Source organism: Cornus florida, unplaced genomic scaffold (genome assembly GCF_030987335.1).
Source record: "Cornus florida cultivar Cherokee Brave unplaced genomic scaffold, ASM3098733v1 CherokeeBrave_3.0.0_Hap2_Chr04, whole genome shotgun sequence".
Lineage (NCBI taxonomy): Eukaryota > Viridiplantae > Streptophyta > Magnoliopsida > Cornales > Cornaceae > Cornus > Cornus florida.
Window position 1 is genome coordinate 3,765,624 of NW_026775574.1, and position 18,789 is coordinate 3,784,412.

Consider the following 18,789-nt stretch of genomic DNA (forward strand, 5'->3'; position numbering starts at 1 on the left):
GGAACCAATCCCCATCTCTCTTGGCAAAGGGAGTGCACTTGACATTTCAACCTTTGGAAGGGTCTTTCCTCAGGATGATGAAGAAGGATGGACTTTGGTGACAAGAAAGAAACCACGGAAGCAACGAGCTAACATTTTTCAGACTAGTTATTCTGATAGGGGGCAAAAGATGAAGAAACCTCAATATCACTATAAGCAATCTGGCCATAACAAAAAATGGGTCAAGAAGACACAGTCAACCAAACACACCTCTAAAAGCCAAAGGATCCAGAAGCCTATTACTTTGTAAGAGTTCTTTCCAGAAGGATATCTAGATGACGAAGTTGTGACAGTTTACATGGTTTCAATTAAAACGGGCCTTGATGGTGAGAATAGCAAGGATCAAGATGAAGCCCAGACTGTGGAGAATCATGGAAAGGACGCTGCCATAATTGAAAAGTCCATGATGATGAAGTAGTTGGAGGTATGCTGGATTCATGTTATGCACCAATTATTTTCACTGACGAAGATCTTCAGTTGGGTTCGAAGCCGCACAATTGTCCTCTTTTCGTTTCCGGTTACATAAAGGAACAAAGAGTTACTCGAATTCTTGTTAATGGTGGATCAGCGGTGAATCTCATGCTAAAATTTACAATGAAAAATCTCGGCATCACAATCGATGAGTTATCTCGTAGCCGTCTTATTATTCAAGGTTTTAACCAAGAAGAACAGAGAGCTATTGGCATGATTCGAGCAAAACTAATTATTGGCGAGCTCCAAGCTGAAACCTTATTCCATGTTATTGATACAAAGACGTCCTACAATTTGTTGTTAAGAAAGCCTTGGATACATAGTAATGGTGTCATTCTATCGACTCTTCATCAGTGCTTCAAATTCTACAAGAATGGCGTACAAACAGTTATGGCGGACCATAAACCATTTACAAAAGTAGAATCTCATTTTGCCGATGCCAAGTTCTATATCGATCCTGATACACGTTCGGAAGTGCCCATCCCAAGCCATCCATCTACACAAGAGGTTCAATCTACAAAAACAAAAGAAGCGTTAAGTGATCCATTAGATGTTTCAGTGACAGACATTGTAAAGGTAGCTAAAACAAGAGGGGTCTCGATAAAAACACATTGGACGAAACCTATTTTAATGTATGTTCCAAAATCTCAACGACAAGAAGGGCAGTCACCTGTCATTGAGATACTTGAAACCAAGGAATTTAAATTGAAAATGTCACAAACCAAAGAGAAAGAAAATATGCAAAAGCTGAAAAGAGAGTTAACTCTTCCTCTCACCAAAATTCAAAAGTCTTCGCCTTCCAAGCCACTGTTAAAAGGGTTCATGCGGCCTTCTCAATCTCTCGTCAATCATGGATCACTTCCAAAACAAAGGACTGATGAAGGATTCGATCCTAAAGCATACCAACTCATGGCTAAGTCGGGGTATGATTTTACAAATCTTGCAAACCTTGGAAAACTGAATTCAGAGGTCACCGGTGAGAAAATGCATGGCCTCAATGAGACACAGAAGAAGTTGAAAGATAAAGGGCATAAAATCATTCCACATAAGTCTGGTATCGGTTTCGTACCTTCTGAGCCACTTCGAATTCACATCACAAAAAAGGATAAGAAGTCAAACACTTTTTACATTGGGTTTGAAAAAGTTGCGGATGAACAAGATCAACAGACTATAAATCAAAAATCGGTCTTCGACCGCATTGGAGCTCCATGTGATCGAATATCTGTATTCAACAGGTTGTTAAGCCAAGAATCAAATGTTTCAGGTTCTCATGTCAGCAGTTTGCCTCGTGCCTCTGTTTTTAACAGAATGAGCTTTCATGACCAAGGAAGAAAATCTCCACAACCTCAACCTTGAAAGTTAGTATTTTCTCGAATTGGTACTATCAATGATGCACCACTAAAAAATAGCAAGAGTGGGAAGTCAGAGGAAACAAGCATTGACGTGGTGAACAATAATGAAGTTCAGAGCCTAGTGCCCTCGCGAATGAAATGTAAGACAAATATAGATGTCACCAATGATGTTACATTAAAAGCTAGAAGGTGAACCATTGTATTCACTAATCAAGCAAAAGAAGTGGAAGACATTGGCGAATCATCTTGTGTTACTTCATACCACATCACTATTGAAGAGGAACCTGAAGCTGAATAACCAGATGACATTGAGAAAGCTCCAGCAACACTAGAAGATGAGGGGCAGGCTACCGTTGATCAACTCAAAGAAATCAACTTAGGGACTGTTGATCAACCCAAACCAGTTTTCATTAGTGCATTCCTAAGCACCTTAGAAGAAAATGATTACTTTCAATTATTGTCTGAGTACAAGGATGTCTTCGCTCGGACATACAAAGAGATGCCCGGTCTTGATCCTAAAATTGCAGTGCACAATCTTGCTGTCAAACATGGGACACATCCGATTAAGCAGTCTCAACGTTTCTTCCGTCCAGAGCTAGTTCCGAGGATAGAGGAAGAACTTAACAAATTGATTGAAGTAGGGTTCATTCGTGAGGTCAAATATCCAACATGGATTTCGAGCATTGTTCCAATGAAGAAGAAAAATGGACAGATTCGAATTTGTGTGGATTTTCGTGATTTAAATGAGGCATGCCCAAAAGATGATTTTCCTCTTCCCATCCCCGAACTCACTATAGATGCAATCACAGGGCATGAAGCTTTCTCGTTCATGGATTGTTACTCTGGGTACAATCAGATAAGAATGACTCCGAAAGATGAGGAACTAACTGCCTTTTGCACTCCTAAAGGCATATATTGCTACAAAGTTATGCCCTTCGGACTTAAAAATGCGGGAGCAACATACCAGCGCGCCATGCAAAGAATCTTTGACGACATACTCCACAAGATTGTTGAATGTTATGTTGATGATTTTGGTGGTTAAGACGAAAGAACGAAGGAATCATTTACAGGATCTACGTACAGTTTTTAATCGTCTCCGAAAATTTTAACTCAAAATGAATCCTCTTAAATGTGCATTTGGTGTGACTTTAGGGAAATTCTTAGGATACGTTGTATGTCATCGTGGTATTGAGATTGATCCTAATAAAGTGGAAGCCATTCAAAAGATGCCGCCACCAAAGACTTTACACGAGCTTCGAAGTTTACAAGGTCAACTTGCATTCATTCGTAGGTTCATCTCAAATTTGGTTGGTCGTTGTCAGCCTTTTAACCGACTCATGAAGAAAGATGCCCCATTCATCTGGGACCAATCTTGCCAAAATGCTTTTGATAGCATCAAAAAGTACCTTCTCAATTCTCCGGTATTGGGAGCACCTGTACTTGGAAAGCCTCTCACACTTTACATTGCTGCGCAAGAAGAATCGTTGGGTGCCTTACTTGCTCAGAATAATGAAGAACATAAAGAAAATGCATTGTATTACTTAAGTCGCAGACTCACCCCAACGGAGCGGAATTATCCTCCAATTGAAAAAACATACCTCGCACTTGTTTCCGCCTCTAAGAAATTGAGGCATTATTTCTTGGCTTATACGATACATCTTGTTGCAAGGGCTGATCCTTTCAAATATGTCATGTCTAAACCGGTCCTTTCCGGACACTTGGCGAGGTGGTTAATTTTGTTCAACGAATTTGAAATTGTTTATGTGCCACGAAAAGCAGTGAAAGGACAAGTCCTGGCAGATTTCTTGGCTGACCTCCATGGATGATGTTTTTCGATGGGGCAGCACAAGCAGACGGGGCCGGAGCAGGAGTAGTGTTTGTCTCTCTAAAAAGACACGTTATTCCATACTCTTTTGCACTCGCCGAAAACTGCTCAAATAATGTAGCTGAATATCAAGCCCTGATCATCGGCCTTCAAATGGCAAATGAGATGAAGATCACAGATCTCGAAATATATGGAGACTCTAAGTTGGCGATTAACCAACTTCTTCAAGAATATGAAGTTAAGAAAGATGATCTAGTGCCGTACCATCATTATGCCTCTTGTTAGTTGAAACGGTTTGATAGTGTCATGCTAGAACACATTCCGAGGAAAGAAAATCGGATAGCGGAAGCTTTGGCAAATTTAGCTACAACATTAGCATTAACTGATGAGGACCTGGTTGATGTTCCTGTATGTCAACGATGGGTCTTGCCACAAGTCTTGGAAGATAAATGTGAAGAAAGTAATTTGGTTTCTTTCTGGACACAAGAGGAAGAAGACTGGAGGCTCCCTATCATTGATTATCTGGAACATGGAAAGCTTCCTGAAAATCAACGCCACAAGACTGAAATATGAAGACGAGCACCTTGATTCATCTATTACAATGATACGTTGTATAGTCGTTCATATGAGGGCCTTTTCCTTCGCTGCCTCGCAAATGATGAAGCCACCCATGCAATGAAGAAAACACATTCTGGGATTTGTGGAGCACATCAGTCTGGACCAAAACTTCATTTTCGCGTCAAAAGAATGGGTTATTATTGGCCCACCATGGTCAAAGACTGCGTAGAGTATGCGAAGAGTTGTCAAGCCTGTCAATTCTATGCTAACTTCATACACCAACCACCGAAGCCGTTACACCCTACTGTGACGTCATGGCCATTCGATGCATGGGGTTTAGATGTAGTGGGTCCTCTAGAAAAATCTTCAAAGGGCCACTTATACATCTTGGCTGCTACTGATTATTTTTCCAAATGGGCGGAAGCTGCATCCTATAAACATGTGAAAAAGGAAACAGTGGTTGATTTCATCAAGTTTAATATTATCTATCGATATGGTGTTCCTCGATACATTATCATTGATAATGGGACGAATTTCAAAAATAGTTGGGTAATTGACCTTTGTGAGAAGTTTGGTTTCAAACAACATAAATCCTCCATGTACAATGCCCCTGCAAATGGTCTCGCGGAAGCATTCAGTAAAACTCTTTGTGAGTTATTGAAGAAAGTAGTCAACCAGACAAAGAGAGATTGGCATGAGCGAATGGAAGAAGCATTGTAGGCATACCGCACTACCCATCGTACACCTACTAAAACGACTCCGTATTCTTTTGTCTATGGCGTAGAAGCGGTTCTTCCATTAGAACAACAGATCCCTTCGTTAAGGATTGCCATACAGGAAGGCCTTACAAGTGAAGAAAATGCCATCTTACGTCTTCAAGAACTAGAAGCATTGGATGGGAAGAGATTAGAAGCTCAACAACAGCTAGAGTGTTATCAAGCTCGACTTTCTAAAGTATTCAATAAGAAAGTTCGACCTCGGTCATTTCAAGTTCGAGACTTAGTATTAGCTGTTCGGAGACCAATTATCATGAATCGCAAGGGAAGTAAATTTATATCTAAATGGGATGGACCATATGTTGTTCGTGAAGTTTATATTAACGACGCATATCTCATTATTGATGAAGATGGAGTAAAAGTGGGGACCATTAATGGCAAGTTCTTGAAGCGCTACTACCCATGAAAGCAATGCTCCTGATCGTAAGAGCTTAAACTACACTATGCTCCTGGCTCGTATGAGCTAAAACTGTGTACGGCCTAAAAAAAAAATTCATATCCCTTTTGAACTACGTGATAACTTGATCCCTCGTCTGGGGGTACGTAGGCAGCTTAGAATTTCATTCTAAGTTCACTCCTAACCCGCAAGAGTATAAACTGTGAATGGTAAAATAAACAAATCAAATTCATTACTTTGTCATAGTAAAATGATATTTTATTACAAGGTATATGGAAAAAAAAAAAAAAAACAACTTCTCATTAAGGCAACAAAGGGAGATCCTCAATTTCAGTTTGAGCATTTTGTAACAGTTTCTCCATGAAATTCAAGGCTTTTATATCATCATCAGTGACAACGGAGGTCTCTTCGATTGAGTTTTGTTCCTCCTTGAATTTTGCAATGTTAGCTTTTCTTTGAAGAATTCGGTTATTAGCTTCTTCAATGGTGGCTTTATGTCTTTCCATACAAGCATGCAAAAGTTTAATTTCTCTCTCACAATTATGCAGAGCTTCTTGAGCTGATTGAACTTGTTTCACGTCTACACAATCTAAAGCAAGAGCTTCTTTAAGGTGAGAACCAACATCGGCTAAACGTCGAAAGCGTACTTCTTCAGATAAGGCATGATCATGCTTGAATCGAACTTTGTTATATTCTTCACCATTCTGAATGTATGCATCAATTCTATGGTGGAACTCGGGAAAATCCACACATTGTTTAGAAATTTCATGAAAGATCTCGTCAAACTTTGGTTGAAGAGATGGAATCTTCGAAAGCGATGTACACCTCACTTTACTCTTAATGATATTCCCAAATGCTTTGGCCGCCGTGTGCTTAATCTCAGAAATGGCACTCCTCGGGTCAAAAGTAGTTACAGATGGTGTGATTCGGTGAGATGTCTGGGCATCCTTAAGGTGATGACTCTTAGTCGATAATGCAGTAGCAGTTGCAGGAATCTCTTCAACATTCATAATCATTTGTTGGCTTTGGACGTCATTTTCAATCAAAGAGGCTTGGGATTGTGAATGCGTCTCAAGGGACTCCACCTCTTGTAAAAGAGGGTTGTTCTCGTCTTGAGTAATTGTACGGTTTCTTTTAGCTGCTAAATCAAATGCATAGAGTCCATAAGTAGATTCCCCACTGCATACAGGATTAGTAACCATAATAACATCCTCTCCAAGAAAGCCTTCATTGCCTTTTGTCTGAAAAAAAAATTGAGATAATGAAAAAGAAATACAAATAAAAAAAAAAAAAATCTTTACTTGGATGGGTTCCGAACTGCTATTAACTCCTTCAAAAACAAGCAGTCTAAATTATGAGGAATAACAATCCGATCATATGGGAAGTTATTTACACCTATATGTTTCCAGTTATGGTCTTCATTATTAGTTTCTTTATCTAAATGGACTAACAATTGAGAATGTTGTCGAGATTCTACTGGTGACAGAAATTGCTCCTTTGGCGAGTTTGCCTTGATATTGTTGATCTTGTGAGTTTCAATGGCTTCTTGTCTGCAACGAGAGTTCGACTTGAGTCCACTAATAATGACTTTTCTAACTTTGGCTGGCGATTCATTTGGAGAAATTGTACGCTTAGTCGACAATGAAACCAGTTTTTTAAATGGATCAACATATACGTTGGACCACCATTTAGCATATGCTTTGGTAATTGAGGACTTCTGGTGACTAGATGTTGAAGGAAGCAACGCGTCGCAACCAGAAGAGTAATGAACGGAGGAAGTCCAACACTTCAAGAGTTCTTCTAAGGTACAATTACGAATATCGTTCTTCAATTTTCCAGGAATATCTTGGTGGTATCCAAATTGTCGACTAAATCTGTGTGGACTATATGGCTCAATGATAAGGCAGTCATCTTGGCGTAATGTCAAATAACATGATCGAAGACTGATTAGGTAGTCAGAGTCAGGCTTTATCATTTGGCCATTATCCATAATGAGTCGCTGTTTTAAAGATCTTTTAGACAGATTGGTTAAAATTACTCTTTCACATGATCTGAATAAATTTTGTGCTTCAAAAACGTCAAAATGTTTTGCTCCTCCTTCTCCTGCATATAATGTCATTCGAGGCCAGTATTTGGTATGGGGAACGGTGAAATTAGTTTGGAAATAATCACTCAACCATCCGAATACATAGTGTACAGGAAATATCGCAGAGCAACGTCCAGGATCTTGTGAGGAAACAATCTCGTTCAAACCTCTGTAAATACTGGCCAAAACTGGGATAGAAAGACAAATGTTGCAGCCATTTGCTAACATGCTGGCAACCTTGAAGGTTCCAAGACGAATCACGTTACCAGGGTGTGTAGGCAAGGCGAATTTACAGAGCCAACATGCTAAAAAAATGGCTAGATAAGTGGTGTCTCTCAATGCTTCATCTACACCAAGGTTAATAAATACTTCATTCTCTTTGGTGGACATTGGTCAGACAGGAAGGATTGCACCAGAAGGGTTCTGAGTTTTCTTTGGACAATAAACTTTATTTTTTTTTTAATCCTCTTTAAGGGATTGGCATGCCTTGATGCACCATGAAACCAGAAACTAATCCAGTCAGATATCTTCACATTCTGTTCTCCTTTGTACTTTTTGCGGAGTCTGTGGAAAGCTAAAAATAGATGTTGACAACTCAAGGGGAGAGAACATTTGTTGTTGCCATCTCTCGAGAGTTCATCTGCACATGGAATGACTTCATCATAAATTCTTCCTTGATGGGGAAGACCGCCTAGCGCATATAAATCTCGAAGGGAAATAGACAGCTCGCCAATAGAACAATGAAGAGTATTAGTGGCTGGGCACCAACATTCGAGGAATGCTTTGAATACCTCTTCATGGTGATCATATGAAAACAGGGAGGCGAATAGAGCACCATATAGATTTTGTTTTAATAAGAAGTCATTAAAGCGCGCCAAGACATCTTCTAACCATTCCTAATATACTTCGGTGTGTGGCAATTCAGCAGAAGGTGTACAGGGAATACTTCATGACACTTTCTTCACTTGAACATTGTGACCCAATAGTGAAAACTGGTTCTCCTCAACTATTCTCTCATAAAGTGGAGAATTTAATATCAAGGCCTCTGAGACAAGGGATTCTTCATTAATGTGATCAAGACCAAAGTGGGTAAGGTCGCCTGTAGCCTTGCGTGTCCAATGAGAAGAACATTGTTCATTGTCGGGATCAGGCATTTGAATGCGTGTCCAATGAGAAGAACAATGTTTATTCTCGGGATCAGGCATATGAATGGCATCGCGACTGAGAAGTGAATTGAATACGCTTAATGTGGTTCCTTAGTTTCTTCGACAATTTTTGCTCTCTAAAATAGTCACCTTTTGCTTCATAAAACACTTGAATGCGACCATGATGGAATAACACACAAATTTTGAAGCTTGATCAATGTTGTGGAGAAGGAAGATTTCAATTTTTGATACGGTTGGTGTAATCAAGTTGTTATATCCAATCAAGTTCTGAAAAAAAAAAAAAAAATTTAGTTTTCCAGCATGCGTGGGGAAAAAAAAAATTTGTGATCTCTAGGAAGCATGGAGAAGAGAGGAAAAAAAAAAAAAATGGAAAAAAAACGTGGAAAAAAAAAACCGAAGAAAAAAATTCGTGGAAAAAAAAATAGAGAAAAAAAAAAGAAGAAATTCGTGAAAAGAAGGGAAAAAAAAAAAGGAGAAGAAAAAAAAAGGAAAGAAAAAAAAATTTGTGGGAAAAAAAAATAGAAAAAAAAAAGGAAAACAAATTTTTGTGAAAAAGAAGAGAAAAAAAAAAAAAAAAAAAAAAGGAAAGAAAGGAAGGAAAACATGGGAAAGAAAAAAAAAAAAATTAGAGTGAAAAAAAAAGGAGAGATTGTGTGAAAAAAAAAAAAAAAAAAACAAAAAAAGAAAGGAAAAAAAAAAAGAAAGAATTTTTAATCATTGTTTTGTTGTTTTGCGTGTACAGTGACAATGCATATATGTATATAGGAATCTGGAAGTGGCCATGATTAAAGTTACAAAAAAAAAAGAAAAAACTTTCTTACCGCATTCTGTGCTCTCATGTATATATATGACGAAAGTCAACAAGGAAGAGGAAAAAAGGACGAAAGTTGTAATTGGATGATCATGTGATTTAGTCTTGTTAAAAAGAAGATAAAAAAAACAAACCCATGAGGTTGTGAACTTGGTGACGAAAAGTTGTGTGAATAAAGTGATTGTGTGTATATATATATATATATATTAAAGACATACCTGGAGGTTGAGATCATTGGGTCTGAAGTTGACTTGCTAGCTTTAAAGTGATACTCAGGAAAACACAGCATTAATCATATTTATAGAGAAAAAAAAAAATCCTTTCTATAATATGATCTTTGGACTTATTGTTCAAATTGGAAAGTGAAGAATTACAATCCAAGGTTGAATAGAAAAGTGAAAAAAAAAAAAGAAATTTTCCAAATCCAAAGTTGGATACTTCAAGTTCCACTTGAAAAAGGAAACAAATCCTGTTAAACATGGAACTTGAAGCGGGGGCAATTTGTAGACACTAAAAATTTAATGGACTTTGGAGTTGACAAATTTACCCATTCAATATGGGTTTAATGTTTAATTAAATTATTTAATTGGCCCAAACTTGGTCCACTTAAATTATTTAATTAGCCCAGCCCAGATGATTAAATGGAAAGATAATTATTCCTAATAAAATATATTTAGAATAATTATTTTTAAGGATAATTATCACAATATAACCGGCCCGGCCCAGTTATAATTTTATCCTTATCAGGAGATGACACGTGTCATCATCCTATTAATCCAAGAAGCCTATAAATAGACGTCTAGAAGAAGAATCCAAACTCAAAGATGAAGAACACCAAGCACATCAAATCGTACCGTTCTTTATCAAATTCCACGGTAATCAACAATAAGCATAGCCAAAGACGTGCCGTTCTCCATCAAATTTCACGGTGATTCAAGATCAAGCTTGTGTAGTGTAACAATACCGATTTTTCCTATTTTCTAATTTCTGAATTTATTTGATTTTCTTGGATTATTTTAATTCTTGCCTCGTTTTGCGTGCCACGCCGGCCCCAAGGGGCGTTATCGGCATTTCACATGTGTATGTGTATTTATATACATGTATGTATTTGTATTAATAGTATTATATGGAAGGAGGTATCTTGTGGCAATGTTGAGGTTGTAAATAAGTTTTTAGGGCATTTTTGTCATTTTAGCCCCATGGAGTAGCCTAGAAAATTCTAGAGACAATTAGGTGTCTCCATTTGGCCCATCTCTTTCCTTTTTCCTTCATTTTTTGGACCATAAGCTTTCTCACTCCATTTTCTTCTTTCTCTCTCTATATCTCTCTTCCTTCTCTCTAAAATTTCTTCATGCTAGATGAAGATTTAGGTTAAGCGAATTGTAGAGCATTGCAAGGGCTACGTTTTGGTATGGGTATTGCAAGCTTTTGGTGGGATTTGAGTTTGGAGCTTGGAGCTTGAGTTCCTATCTTGAGGTAGAGTTTGTCTAATTGTCAAATTCCTTAGTTCTGATAGTTAATCGGATGTTTTTCCCCCTCTTTAAGATGTCAATTTAAATGCTAAAATGCATGATTAAATTTTAGAGTTTTGGTATGTGTATGAGTTTGTGAATGGAGGTGTTTTAAGTGATGAGATGCTTATTTTATGTTTAAATTGCAAATGACATGTTGTTGAGTTGTTCTGTGATGCTTTATATATTTTTCCTCATATGGTTGTTGTGATATTCTTGGTTATATTTATATGCTAGAGAACATTTGAATAATGAAGCATGCTCAAGATTATTAAATTATTCCATTGAGGCCTTAGAAATGTAAAATTGTATTATGAAAGCATGATGGTTATGGAAAATGGTATTGTGGTATGTGAATCCCTTGCATCATCCCATGCTCTTGTTTCTATTCATTGTTTGTAAAACATGTAATTATTTCCCTTGCTTGAGGAGATGCCACTTAGGCATTCTCTACTGAGCCTTGTGTTCACTCCTCTACTTATTATCATTTTTCAGGGATTGAAGATGAGCCGATGAATAATATACATCCATGGATATCAATGTAGATAAGACTTCACTTTTATTTATACCAAAGCTATGTAAATTTTGGCTATGGAGGCCTTACTCTTGTATTTAATTCCTTTACAATTTGAATAAAATGAGACTTTTGTAATTCGGTCTTTAAATGATGTATTGGAATTGTATTTGGGGATGCAATTAAATATAATCTCACAAAATCCTTCTTGGTGCATTTTCTTGGAACATGTTATGTATCATTCAAAATATTTATTACCAATATTGTTATCGTATTGGGTTTTGAATTGTATATAAATACGTACACGTTCAATGGTGGTAATTGGGTGATTGGTTATCAAAGTTGGTGTATATGGGACAGTGGGAATTGCGGGTGTGGATAACCCAAAACCAGTCGACGTATAGCGTGAACCAGTCGACGTGTAGCGTGAACCAGTCGACGTGTAGCATGAACCAGTTGACGTGTAGCGTGAACCGGTCGACGTATGATGTGAATCATTCGACCGATATCCTGGCAGAGAGTTTGTCACGGTACACTTCCCAAACCAGTCGACATGTACATCCCACACGTCGACCGGTATCTCGGCAGTGGGTATCATTACTGTTCATGTCCCAAACCAGTCGATGTATAAAGCATATACGTCGACCGGTTTCTGTTTCATATGTTTCTGTTTCGTATGTAATTGCTGTTTTAAATTCTTAAATTACACTTTGGTACCCAAGTGAGGTTACACGTAATTATTTTATGACTCAAATAAATGCAATAATTATGTTTTGACCACCGAAAAGACTATTTTACCCCGGATCTTATTTTAATTATTATGTGATGCAAATAAATGGCCAATTTACCCTCGGAGTCTCAATTTATTGAATTATGGCAAATTACCATTTTGTCCTTTTTGAACCTTGATATTTAAATTTAACGTGAAAGGACCATAATACCCTTGGATGATTCTGGGTTGGGTAAGGACCCGTTTAATGATCCGGATCCAGCGGATTTGGGTAGTTACAGAATGGTATCAGAGCTTTAGGTTCGAAAACCTAAGGACGACGGGTAGGGTTGACCTAGAAGAGTTAGACTTGGGTTTGATGACATTGCATGCTTATGTGATTATTACTTTTTGGTTTAAAAACATGACTTATTGCTATGTGCTTAAGTGCTTACATGTTACTATGTTTAGTATATGTCTTCGTATTCATTGCTCATTAAGTTTATTAATTATTGAATGGAAAAACATGATCAACTGTTAATTTTAAATGTATATGTAGAGCTACTTATATGATTAAATTTGTCTAAAACATGCTTGATTTTCTACATGTTTAATTGTTAATTGTTATTGTTGATGAATGAATGCTTAGTTGACTACGTGCTTAATTGTTAAGTGTAATTATAATTAAAAGCATGTATATGAGTTCTTATTGCATGTAATTGAGCACGATAAATATGATCCTGTTTTGGGAAGTAGTTGTACATATAGATTCGTGTTGTGGTCGTTCATCTACTAGGGAGTTGATGTTCGCGTGACTAGTTTGTTTCATTGTTGATGAGTTTGAGGTTTCGGGACAATGTTGTATGTTGAGTTGCGGAAAGTTTTGATCTACGTAAGTGAGGGGCTTGATCACTTCTATGTTTCTGAACGTTTAATTCCTATCGAACGAATAGTGTGACCACCGTAGCTCATGGATTGAGCTACTTCATGTATTCTTGTTGATCGTTTGGTTGTCATTTAGAACCGTGTTTAAATACTACGTGAAGTGATGGACCCAGATGAAGATAGACAACGAACAGGTGAAGGGCCATCCCAACCAGACTGAGTTTCAATGGGACAAGGCCGAGATAGAGAGGTGGATGATGATCCACAAGTACCGGAGGACGAAGTTCTAGTAGCAAGGGCTGTAGCCTCAGCCTTTCAGAAAATTGCAAGTACCACAGTTCCTCAAGTGGTACCGCAACTGGCTATTCAACCGTAGAAGACGGAGATGGAGCGGAATCTTGAATATCTATTTCAATTTAACAAGCTCATGAAAGTAACATTTAAAGGAGGTCCAGATCCATTGGTAGCGGACGATTGGTTGGATGAAGTTGAAAAGCATTTCAGGGCAATAACAGTGCCCGGTGATCGGTTGAAGATTACCTTAGCTACATACAAGTTTGTTAGTAACGTGGCAGCATGGTGGAAGACCATGACTAACGCGCATGATATTGACAGTATGAGTTGGGATGCGTTCAAGAGTCTTTTCTTTGAAAAGTATTTCCCGCAAACTAAGAGACGAGAATTGAGGACGCAGTTCGATAGTCTCAAGCAAGGTGATATGTCCATAACAGTAAGTTCACTTCTTTCTCACGTTTCGCTACGGATGTGTTAGGGGACGAAGAGGAGAAAACATGGCATTTTGTGTACGGCTTAAACCATTCTATTAGGCCGGGGTTGACACTTTTGGGGTTAAAGAATTATTCTGAAGCGGTTACGAGAGCATTAATGGTAGAAGTAGAAGCCAAGGATTGGCAAGAGAGGAGTGGTACCTTGGGTTCTCAGGAACGAGGTATAAGTATGGGTACTCCTTCCAGGAGTCGGGACAGGAAGAGGCACATGGATGTTTCCTTGTTTACTTAGGAGCAGCGAACGGCAAGTGCTACTCCTATTGTTGGTGTTTCTTCAGAGCCTTCTAGGACAAGCTTAGTATGTTATCATCGTAAGCAGCCAGGACACCGCAAGGCGGAGTGTCCTCTTGATAGACCTAGTTCTGGAGTTTGCTTTCGGTGTGGTCAGTCGGGCCATATGAAGAGGGATTGTCCACAGAGGAGATGAGATATTATTGTGATTGATTCTTGTGTAACGGGGGATACCTGTGAGATTAGGCAGTTGCCTGTGCACAGTTGTGCTAGATGTAACGGGGGTTACCTGTGAGTTTTGTAACGGGGGTTACCTGTGACTGTTGTAACGGGGGATACCTGTGAGTCGTGTCGGTTGTAACGGGGGACACCTGTAGCCGGCATGTGTTGTAACGGGGGATACCTGTGAGTTGTGTCGTGTTGTAACGGGGGCTACCTGTGAGTCATGTTGTGTTGCATGGTTGTCTGTGAGTCGTGTTGCATGGTTGTATGTGAGTTGTGTTGCATGGTTGTCTGTGAGTCATGTTGTACAGTAGTTTGTCAGTCGTGTTGCATAGTTATTGGGTAGTCATGTCACATTATCATATGTGCGTCTTGTCATGTTGTTGTCAGTGCATCGTGTCATGTTGTAACGGGGGATACCTGTGAGTCTGGTACAGTAACAGGGGTTACCTGTGACTGTGTAGTGGGGGATACCTGCGAGTTCTGTAACGGGGGTTACCTGTGATTGTGTAGCAGGGGATACCTGCGAGTTTAGGTGTGACAGGAGGTACCTGCATACAGTTGTTCTGGTAGCCGGGGATACCTGCGAGTTTGGGTGTGACAGGAGGTACCTGCACACAGTTGCTCTGGTAATGGGGGCTACCCGTGAGTTTGGACAGGTGCCCGTACACTTTGTGCAGTGTTGGATTCATCTATGCCAGGATAGTGGACATATCCCGTAGTGTGGTTCCGGACCGGATGGTGTTGGTGATGATCAAGGAGTTTTGTATGAGTTTTAAGTTGTGATGATGTATCAGTTGTACTCGTTATGTATTAAGGCAATGATGTAATTGTAAGACTGTATGAGTATTTCAGACAATTTTATTGTATAATGATATATATTTTGTGAGCAGTTGAGCTCTTATGTAATGGTTTTAATGATGGATTAATGACAGAAAGGTTTTAGCTATGTTACTTTAAAGGTTATTGATGTAGTGGTTAACATTGCCTAGTTTTAACTACGAATGAAATGTTTGGAATTTCACTTGTTAAGGTTCTGCTTTGGACAAGATGGGACGCGATGTCTTAGGAGTCGTTGTTTAGCCTTAGTGTTTGGGAAGGGGCACTGTTCTCTTGAGTATATGGATGTTAAGTGTACAAGTTATGGATCGAGTTGTTTCATCTCTATTTAGTTCCTCTTTCTTGGCATAGCTTATGCAAGGTATCAATAGATATGTGTTCTGTTTTGTTGCGGTAGAGGGACTTGATCTTCCTTCTTCTTGTGTTGGTCCTGGCAAGGACTTTCTTCTTTGTGAGTTTTGTATCTCCACATAGGAGTTGTGCGTGTCGGCGGGCGAAAGAACTTTTTAGAGCTCTCTCCTTGTTGAGGAATCCGAATGAAGGTTTGTTTTGAATCGCTCAACTTATCTCCATGGTTGGAGGTGAAGTCCTTGGTTTTGTGGGATTCGTTCCAAGAGGTTATGATCAATGCTGCGTGAGACGCGACTTGTCGACCGGTGTGTACATTTTCTTAGGGTCTTAAAATTAGTGATAGTATCTAGTAGTTATGAGGTGACTTGTGTGTTGGGGATGGTTTGACCGTGTGTCTAGAGTAGACACAGGAAGTAGTCTGTAAGTGTGTTTGAGGATTAGACATGAAGACAAGAACAATGTTGGTGTTAAGGTCGGATTGACGATGGGAATGGCCTGGCCAACCATTTCTCTGAGTCAGTCTTTCCTTAACACAATGTTGGGTCGAAGGTCAACGATCATTCATTTTAGTATGCTTAGAGACAATCAGAATACGGTGTTGTGCGTTGCATACGTGTGGTAGTACAATTCCATTTTTGAGTGAATCTTGATTGGGATTGATGGTATTTTTGTACGTATTCAGGTCACTTGTTGTGAATGGTAGTGTACTTGGTATGGGACTACGTGTCCAAGGAGTTTCAGTTGTTGGATTAGTTGATCCTTGAGCAATATTAATGGGTTGTTTTCCTGGGTACCTGATGGTACACTTGACAGGTCGGATGATTCTTTTGATTTTAGTCGTCGGTGTTCAGCTATGATGTAGCTAGTGAAGAGAGTAGTTGTCAGAGATAGTTTTAAGAGTTTCCTTGGGATCGCGAGTTGAGCTCGCGTATTGATTCGATGAGTGATTTTGTAATTATAGTTTTGTGGGCCTTGGGGCGTTTGATGCGGATGGGGTAAGGCGTTGCTGGTTGGACCTATTATGTGTGGGATCCAACAGCTTTCCGGTAGAATGTCTCGTATGGACAGCATTAGTATGATTTTATGAATCGGGTTAGTTTTGATTGGGGTTAAGTGTTATGGTGACTGGATTGAAGGATTCTCTTCGTGATGCATGCCTTCATGTGGGTTGACTGAAGTTGTCGTTTGTGGATTCAGTCCCGCCTAGTGGTATGTTTTTATTGGAGGGATGAAAATCCTAATGGTTCTCAGTGGTTAGGACTCAGTGGAGTCACAGAGTTGGTTGCGAGCTTGTGCCTTGTGTGCATATAGGTGGCGGTGGGGAATTTTGTTCGGTACTGCGATGCCTTTTTTGTTCGATTAATTATCGTGGGGGAAAGGTCACATGTGACTGCGGTTACTGATCGGTCATTATTGCGCTAAATCACTAGCACAGGGTTGCGAGTGACATAGAATGTGAGATTCTCTAGATGGGGATTTTAAGGTATAGCGTATTGCGTGGGGTACTCGGAGACGTGCTTCGTTTTTGTATCCTCTCGTCTTTCTCTTGTGAGGTGGATTGATTTCGGGGACGAAATCTTTTGAAGTTGGGGAGATTGTAACATTACCGATTTTTCCTATTTTCTAATTTCTGAATTTATTTAATTTTTCTGAATTATTTTAATCCTTGCCTCATTTTGTGTGCCACGCGGGCCCCGAGGGGCGTTATCGGCATTTCACATATGTATGTGTATTTATATACATGTATGTATTTGTATTAATAGTATTATATGGAAGGAGGTATCTTGTGGCAATGTTGAGGTTGTAAATAAGTTTTAGGGGCATTTTCATCATTTTAGCCCCATGGAGTAGCCTAGAAAATTCTAGAGACAATGAGGTGTCTCCATTTGGCCTATCTCTTTCCTTTTTCCTTCATTTTTTGGACCATAAGCTTTCTCACTCCATTTTCTTCTTTCTCTCTCTATATCTCTCTTCTTTCTCTCTAAAATTTCTTCATGCTAGATGAAGATTTAGGTTAAGCCGGAATTAGCAAATTGTAGAGCATTGCAAGGGCTACGTTTTGGTACGGGTATTGCAAGCTTTTGGTGGGATTTGAGTTTGGAGCTTGGAGCTTGAGTTCCTATCTTGAGGTAGAGTTTGCCTAATTGTCAAATTCCTTAGTTCTGGTAGTTAATCGGATGTTTTTCCCCTTCTTTAACATGTCAATTTAAATGCTAAAATGCATGATTAAATTTTAGAGTTTTGGTATGTGTATGAGTTTGTGAATGGAGGTGTTTTAAGTGATGAGATGCTTATCTTATGTTTAAATTGCAAATGACATGTTGTTGAGTTGTTCTGTGATGCTTTATATATTTTTCCTCATATGGTTGTTGTGATATTCTTGGTTATATTTATATGCTAGAGAACATTTGAATAATGAAGCATGCTCAAGATTATTAAATTATTCCATTGAGGCCTTAGAAATGTAAAATTGTATTATGAAAGCATGATGGTTATGGAAAATGGTATTGTGGTATGTGAATCCCTTGCATGATCCCATGCTCTTGTTTCTATTCATTGTTTGTAAACCATGTAATTATTTACCTTGCTTGAGGAGATGCCACTTAGGCATTCTCTACTGAGCCTTGTGCTCACTCCTCTACTTATTATCATTTTTCAGGGATTGAAGATGAGCCGGTGAATAATATACATCCATGGATATCAATGTAGATAAGACTTCACTTTTATTTATACCAAAGCTATGTAAATTTTGGCCATAGAGGCCTTACTCTTGTATTTAATTCCTTTAAAATTTGAATAAAATGAGACTTTTGTAATTCGGTCTTTAAATGATGTATTGGAATTGTATTTGGGGATGCAATTAAATATAATCTCACAAAATCCTTCTTGGTGCATTTTCTTGGAACGTGTTATGTATCATTCAAAATATTTATTACTAATATTGTTATCGTATTGGGTTTTGAATTGTATATAAATACGTACACGTTCAATGGTGGTAATTGGGTGATTGGTTATCAAAGTTGGTGTATATGGGACAGTGGGAATTGCGGGTGTGGATAACCCAAAACCAGTCGACGTATAGTGTGAATCAGTCGACTGATATCCTGGCAGAGAGTTTGTTACGGTACACTTCCCAAACCAGTCGATGTGTACATCCCACACGTCGACCGGTATCTCGACAGTGGGTATCATTACTGTTCACGTCCCAAACCAGTCGACGTATGAAGCATATACATCGACCGGTTTCTGTTTCATAT